Raw genomic sequence first — 8,551 nt, 5'->3', positions numbered from 1 at the left:
TGCACAGCCCCTGCCCCTAATGCAACAGCCCTCCTACCCCCCTGCACGGCCCCTGACCCTAATGCAACAGTCCCCTCCCCCTTCTTTGCAGTCATTCTTCTCAATACAGGACTCTCCTTACTCAACTCGGATTTTTCTTTTGACACTGGTTTGACCAACTGTCCACCACTGCCCCTTTCCTACCCAAACTTTACCCAGGCCACTGTCCTCCCCACAGGCCCCTGAACTGCAGGTGGCCCACACGCTGAGCATCCACTGAGCTGAGGAACAAGGCCCTGGGGACGTGAGCCAATGAGGCCTTCCTGCACCGCAGGGGCCGGGATCCTGACACTGGGCCTTCCTGCCCATCCCCCTCTCACAGAACAGCCAAGCCGGTTCTGTTTCACTGGAGGGTCCCTGAGATGGCAGCTGGTCCCTGTTGGAACTGATTGGAATAAACTGTCCTCAGCCAGGCGCAGATTTGAGGTCATCCACCAGGTCTGTCACCAGCTAGACCCCAAGCCCACGTGGTTGTACTCACAGACCTTTGCCCCAAGTTTCCCTAAGCTGTCCTTTCCAGCTGTCCTCTTTAACTCAGGCAAATGACAGGAACCTGCCCCTGGAGCAGATCGCAGATCGACTGCCCTCACCAGACCTCCAGGGCCCCAACCTCCCCGACCAGTTTGAGGAGCCCCGGGATTCCTGCCTGTGCAGAGGGACCTGGAGGGACCTCTGGAATGACCACCAATTACCTTTACCTCATTATCACACTGAAGTCTCCACTGGGGGAGGAGCACAGCCTCCTGTACATGACATACTCCCTGGGGACAGGCCTGCTGCCCTAAGGCCCACCCCCAGCACTCCTCCTGCCTGCCCCACTCAGGGTGACGAGGCTTCCCCATGGAAATACCCATCCCAGCCCTAAACCAGAAGAGCCCATCCACCCTCCCTCCGGGGAGTCAGGGCTTTGGAAGTTATTCCCTGGGATCTACTGATCTCTGTATCTGCTGCTAATAACGTTTTCTTCCTGGGACTGCTCAGTGTGGAGCACTTTCTGACTCACCAAGCAGAGAACTCAGGCTGGTTGGGTGACAGGTCCACCGTGGGTCCCCCTGTAAGCTCAGCGGGTTTAGGGGGTGCCCAGAAAAGCAATCATTTTAGGACCCCAGCTCCATTCCGTGATCTACGCCTCACCGGCTCTATTTGCCCAGTACACTCCTTGCAGAACTTCCTGGTCCGGGTCAGAATCGCAAAGAAATGGAAAAACAAAAAAGCAATCTCAGCCATTTACGACTTGAAGGGAACAGCGTGGAAGCAAAAACTGACAGTCTGCACCAGGCCAGGAAACAGCCAAACCCGTGAAACTCTCCGCGCGGTTTCCAAAGTGAGAAAACCCTGCATTTCTTACCCGAGATCGCAGCCCAGGACCCCGTGCGCGCGCACCTGCTCCCTCAGCGCGCGCTCAGCCCCGGCCCCACGTCCCACACTTACCTCCGCTGGATTCTAACGTCCAAGTCTCAGCCCCCGGGAGCAGCTCTGGCTCCGGGACCGTCACACTGCACGCGTGCTTTCTGGGCACGTCTTGCAGCTCGGTCCGAGCAACCTCACGCCCGCCTAGACTGCCCCCGACAGAGCTCCCCTTTCTGAATATTCATCGTCACCCTCCATAAAAGACCCCCCCCCTCCCCTCTGGGGAGTCGCGGATTCAGAAGCTATTCCCTGCGGCCTCTTTACGGCTGCAAACAGTTTTCTTTATGAGACAACTCACCCGGACAGTCTCTACCTGTCCCCCACCGAGGAGCAAACTCCTGCTTAGTCAGGTCGTCGCACACGCTCCCCGAATCCCAGGCCTCCCCCCTGCCCTCCCCCAGCCTCCCTTCTCAGTTCCATCCGCCCAGGACCCAGGTGCGGACCCCGGGGAACGGGGACACCCCGCCGCGGCCGCTTCCACCTAGTTCCGGCTGGTCCCCTCCGGCCCGCGCACTCACCATCTCGCGACCCCGCTCCGCGCCCTCGGGGCGTCCTCCCACGGCGCGCACCCCCACAACTGTGGCAGCGCAGGATCCGACTGCACCAGCCGCCCCGGCGGAGAGCCACACCCACCGGGCTCTCGCTCGGGCCTGATTGGGTGGTGTACAGGTCCCGGGCCCTGATTGGGCGATCCTTCAGTCCCTGCGACCTGATTGGATGGGTTCCGAAGCTGACTCTCCCCGAATCTGATTGGATATTGGTCCTGCAGCTGATTTCCTCCCCCCCACCCCCCCGCCAGGCCCGCCCCCTGCCCCTGAGTGACAGGCTGGCGGTACACACAAGTCCGATCCCCCTGCCCGAGGTGGGCTCTCAGTAGAATGCGCTCCGGGCGGACTGAGCCGCCTGTCTCCTCCTCCTTCTGTCTGAGGATCTGACTCAGTTTCTCCGCGGAGCCTCCCTGACGCGGGGATCCGGATCCGGATGTGACAGAATAGAAGGACCCGGTGACCCTTCAGTCCGTGGCCCATACAGCATAACGGTGCACCTGTCCCCTGTGTTTTGGAACTGCTCACTGACCGGTGACGTCACCGTAAGGAAGCCAAGCTCCCCCGAGATTTTGACCTGACCCTTGGACACCGCAAGGCCCCGCCCTCCGGCCCCACCCCTACTTCTCTGGCCTCAAGTCAACCAAACAAGCCCTGGGTCCTCAGCCCCCGGGGGACGTGGCTTCATTACCTGTGTGCCCAGCTGGGCACAGCCACAGATGTGACACGTTACAACACTCAGGTGTGCGTTATATTCTGCAAGGAAAGTCACGCAGATTCATTTTATAATCCGTCCCTGTGGATGTGGAATGTAAAAGCTCCACATCCTTCTTCAGGGGGTGGGTTGATGTGGGACAGCTCTGGGAACACACAAAATAAAAAGAACGCTGAGTTTTACTCTGACAAGTGTGAGCCCTATGGGATGTGAATTATATCTCCATTTTCCTAGACAAATTTAAAGGCCACAATAGCCAGGAAATCATGCCTCCTGGGCACTGTTGAAATACTTGGTGTCTCTGCGGATTTGCCCACTCTGCCTATTTAATGTCAGTGGACTCACACCACGTGGCCAGGTGTGGCTGGTGTCTTCCACGTGGTATAACATTGTCACCATACGCTCACGTGCATGCTGTGTCTGTCCTTCATTCCTCTCTGGGGCTGAATCACCGTCTGTCCTGTGGATACGCCGCACCCTGTTCATCCATCCACACACCGGGGGACACTTGGGACCTGTCCCTCTTTTGCGGGGTCTGCACAGTTTTGCACCTGGCATTCGTGTGCACACATCTGAGTGTTTCCGTTTACGTAGGGCTGGAACACTTGGGTCACACTGCGGTTCTGTGTTTCACTTTTTCAGGAACCACCAATCTTTTTTCCACATCAGCTGCCCTGACACTCCCACCAGCCAAGCACAGGGTTCCGCTTTCTCCACATCCTGGCCGCCGCTTCTTCTCTGGATTCTGGCTCCTAGCCGTCCTCGTGAGTGGGAAGTGGCATCTCATCGTGGTTCTGACTCGCATCGTCCTGATGGGAGGATCGTTTCATGTGTTTATTAGACATTTGTGCGTCATCTTAAGAGAAATGGCTGTTCAAGGTTTTGCTCACTTTTAACCAGGTTTTTTCACGCTCTGTATTGCAGATATAAGGGCCGTCTGTGTATTCCATTCAATAAAGTCTTATCGCATAAGTGATATAAAAATGTCCTCCCATTTTTGCGGGTGTCTTTTCACTCCCTTGATAGTGTCCTTTGATGCACAAAGATTTACTCTACTGTCAGTTGTGGGAGACAGACTTGAGCCAGCTTCCTATCGGGCGGCTTGGCTCTTAAACACAGGCGTCCTGGCTGCATCCCCCAAGACTCCGTGATCAGCATTGCTGCCAGTGGGGAAAAGGTCGTGGGTTCAGTTACGATGTCAGAGCAGCAAGGCCCTGAGAGGGATCTTGGCTTTGCACAAGAAATCCAAGGGCCAGCCATTTAAGGAAAGGGACAAAGATTTACTAAGGATAGAGGTAAGAAAGGAGATCCTTCACACAATGATGGCCTCTCCTCCCAGATGACCCAGAAGACAACCCTCCCTTGCCTCTAACCAAAGGTTTTATAAGTTTGTTTTATTTTATTTTATCTTAATTAGCTCACCGTACAGAAAAGAACTTACTCTTTAACTCTGGGTTCATCACTGAGGTGAGTTTTTCCTTTGTCTTAAGGTTGTGGAACCACCCACGGCGGGCAATTTTCAGCATGTCCAGCCTTTGTGGCTTTTACTGCTGGAGGGAGCGGGGTCTTGTGGTTTCTCATGAGTCAGACCATGTGACTCTTCTCATGACCTGATGACTTTTAGGTTAAGGGTCAGCCTAAGACCGAAAGGGCTTTACACTGGTCTGTCTCCTGAGTCTCCCTCCCTTCCCTCCAGCCTCAGTCACGGCAGGTCTTTCCACGGCTCCCCCAAGCCCCTCCCGGCAGTGCCTGCTGCCCTCTGGTCCTCCCTCAGATGCCACCCGGCCAAGGACTGGAGTGCAGACCCCTGTGGAAAAAGGGGATGGACGGGGTACCGGGACCCCAGCCCACGGCCAGGGGCATAAACTGTGGTGGGGACCCCTACAGTACTGGGAGACCCAGGCTGCGGCCACGTCCAGCCCGCTCAAGTGGGAACCAGCCCCTCCCAGTCTCCCTGGTCCTACCAGGTGAGGGTAACATGGTGGCGACACCTGGGGCCCCAAGGACAGGTGCACAGAGCCACGTCCACAAGGCTAGGAGACCTCCCCCTTGGATGATGCTGTAGCTCCCCACACCCTGAACGTTCTGCACTCCCCTCCCAGAACCTGTGACCCAACAGAGCTTCGGAAGTTGCCCCCACATCCGCCCACTGGGCAGCGCCCCAGCACTGGCACTGGGTTTGGTCAGGGCTCCTGGCTCTCCATGCCTGGCCAACTTGACTGGAGAGTGCTTCGTGGGTCCTGCGTGACAGGCACATGGCTGAGCCCGCGTGAACTCGGGTTCTGGCCCCAGCCTCCCCTGCCCGGCCGCCTTCGTGCAACCGGACCCTGCTGCCGAGGACGCAGAGGCAGAAACCACTTGCATCCTCCTCCTGGACCAGAAGTCCTGACTCAGTGTCCCTGCGGAGCGCCCCCTTGTCCAGAGCTGGGACAAGAGGGGACAGGCCTGGACGGGACAGGAGGGTCTGGAGACTTCGGGGGTCGGGGGGTCAGCCTGGGGACGAGGTCCTGGTGGCTCTGTGTCCTTCCTCTAACAACAAAGACACTCAACAGTGTCCCAGCTGTTTTGACATGTGACCTTGGACACCCTGAGGCCCAGCCCTGCCCTCCGCAGCGTCTGGGGTTTGACCGAGGGTTCCCCACACCTCATTTCTTGCCCCTTGGTTATATCAGGTTCTCTCCATTCAGGCCCCAAAGTTTGGGCCACCTCCAGGACTGAGCAAACACCGGAACTGAGAACCAGCTCCTGGTCTGTTTCTCCTGAGAACAAGTTGACCACAGGGCGCCCTACCCTGTCTCCACCCCGCTGGTCCTGCTGTCCTCCGGTCTGTCCTCATCAGTGCACTTTCCCCTTCTTACCTGGAAAAGAAAAGCCCCTTTCTGTCTGATTCGAGACCTTTGCAGACTTCTGGGCTCATTTTGTTCCTACCTAAGTCAAGTTCGTCCTTATGACAAATCCAAGTTTTTGTTTTCTGTTTTTTGGTTTTTTTGGACATACATGCACTTTAAATCAGGAAACCCACAGCTTCCTGAGAGCTTGGTGCTCATGGGAAGTTGGAACTGTTTAAAAAGCAAAACTCAACTGAATTCATTTTAAAGATCTTTGTTGGCTTCATTCAATGATTCATGAATCGGGCAGCATGCCATCTCGCCGATACACGGGAGCTCGGAGGAGCTGCGCAAAATGAAGGGCTCACAGGCGGGAGGAGTGGGGACAGGAAGTTCTGTTAGACAAAAAGTGGATGGGTGGTGGGAGGTCACCTTTCCTTCCGGGAGGGCAGGGGTCTAGCAGCCCGGCGATCTCACCAGGGCTGACCAGGTCGTTCCTGATTGACTGGTTTAAGATTCCATTTCTGGGAGAGGCCAAAACTGCAATTAAGTTAACTCTTGGTCTGGTGACCAGGAGCTTAGCAAGTGATTCCATTTTGGACTTGTGGTCTTATTTTCAACAGAACCCAGGCTCTTCAAACAACCACAGATATGACATGTACTTAAAAAATTTACAGGGTGCCTAGGTGGCTCAGTCAGTTGAGCGTCCGACTTAGGCTCGGGTCACGATCTCATGGTTTCATGGGTTCGAGCCCCATGTCGGGCTCTGTGCTGACAGCTCAGAGCCTGGAGCCTGCTTCGGATTCTGTGTCTCCCTCTCTCTCTGACCCTCCCTTGCTGTCTCTCTCTCTCAAAAATAAACATTAAAAAAAAATTTCAAGTGGACATTTCACACTGGAAAGAAATTTATTTGAGATCACTGTCTGAACGTGGTCCTAAAGGACTTTGAAACATAGGCGGCCGTGCTAGCCGTGTGGGGTTGGCCGGTGACACAGGCAGTGAGGATGTGCAGAGAGAGCAGAGCCACAAGCGGGATGGAGCTGATTCTGTCTCCAAGGGAGGAGAGGGACCGGACATCTGGAGAAATGTCGGCCCTGGTTCCTGGCAGGCTGGGCCTTTTAAGGGTTTTTTTAGGGCATGAGAAGGTTGTAGCTGTGTCCACAGTGGAGGGTGGGGGAAGGGGTGGATCCTGGGCAGGGTGGAGCAGGAGGTGACAGGTTTTCAAGGGGCTCTGTCCCGAGCTCATCCAGGATGTGGATTGTGGTCAGGCTAGACAAGAACTTGACTTGGGGCCTACTTCCTACTTGGGGCCTACTTCCTGAGAACGGAAGGCACCGTGACCTAGAAAAACCAGAGAGTTAGGGGCGCCTGGGCGGCTCAGTCAGTTAAGCGTCTGACTTTGGTCAAGTCATGATCTCCCAGTTTGTGGGTTTGAGCCCCAGGTCACGCTCTGTGCCGACAGCTCAGAGCCTGGAGCCTGTTTCGGATTCTGTGTCTCCCCTCTCTCTCTGCCTCTCCTCTCCTCACACTCACATTAAAAATAATGTTTATTTATTTTTAAGAGGCAGAGAGAGACAGAGCATGAGTGAGGGGCAGAGAGAGAGGGAGACACAGAATCCGAAACAGGCTCCAAGCTGTCAGCACAGAGCCCGATGCAGGGCTCAAACCCATGGACCGTGAGATCATGACCTGAGCCAAAGACGGACAGTTAACCAACTGAGCCAGCCAGGTGGCCCCCCCCCAAAAATTTTTTAATTAAAAAAAAATAAAAGTATACTGGTATAAAATTGAAATTCAGCTTTTCTCTCTGTTAAAACGACAAAGTTTTCTTGGATTGTTGGTCCACTCTTGATAAGAAAGCACAAACAAAGGTTGTTATTTTTTTTTTCTCTTCTCTTTATCTGCCCAGAAAACCAAAGCTTCTAAGTTTTGTCTTTATCAGGTCTTTGATTACTTAACAAAGTTAAAAACTTCTCAATGTTAAAGCAGCTAAGTTTTGCCAACAATTATATGGCTTCCTGCAGAATCCTATTGCCACCTTGGTTAAACATAAATATTAAATTTATTATGATATGAAATCCTATATCAGGCTTGTGCTTTAAAATTTTCTGAGGTTTCTGGGGCGGCTGAGTGGCTCTGTCGGTTAAGCGTCTGACTTCAGCTCAGGTCATGATCTCGTGGTTCGTGGGTTCCAGCCCTGCCTGGGGCTCTGTGCTGACAGCTCAGAGCCTGGAGCCTGCCTCAGATTCTGTGTCTCCCTCTCTGTCTGCCCCTCCCTCCCTCACACTCTGTGTCTCTTTCCTTCAAAAATAAAAGAACATTTAAAAAATTAGAAAATAAAATTTCCTGAGGTTTCTAACAAACTTTCCAAGATTTAAATGGGAAAGTTAATTAGTCTTGTCTATTTTGTATGCTAATTGGAAAGCCCTGTCAAGCCAGTGATGATAAGCCTTACGTCGTACTGAATGGGCAGATGCTGTAACTATTCTAGAAAATATATGACATTTCTCAAGTTTTACTATGTCCTGGTGGAAACTCATTACTTGAATTATTGAAATATCATGTGTCATGGAAATAAGCAGATTTTCCTTGACATTGGCATTATAATGAACTCTCCTATCAGATCTTTGACCATGGCCATTTCTGAGTTGGTGGCTTGTTTTGCCCCGTTTTCTTTTCTTTGGTAAATCATGTTAGTTCTTGTTCTGAAGTCCTCACGAAATGTGTTTCATCGTCAAGGATATTCATAAAAAGGACTTTTGACAAACATAGGTTTTGCTATCTTTAAAATCATAAAACCAAGCTGAATAAGAATTTCCAGAAATAACTGAAAAAGCTGCATTCAAACAGAACAAAAACTAATGACATAGGACTCAATGAAATGAGGGAAACGATAAAATATCCCTTTTTGAACATACTGAATCATTTCGCTTTTCTCCCTCCCGGAACCATCCAGAATTCAGAAACTCAGCGAGTATTTTTGCTTTCATGGCAATTATAATTACTTGCATAAG

The sequence above is a fragment of the Panthera uncia genome, chromosome A2 (genome assembly GCF_023721935.1).
Source record: "Panthera uncia isolate 11264 chromosome A2, Puncia_PCG_1.0, whole genome shotgun sequence".
Lineage (NCBI taxonomy): Eukaryota > Metazoa > Chordata > Mammalia > Carnivora > Felidae > Panthera > Panthera uncia.
Note: the sequence above shows the minus strand (reverse complement) of the source record.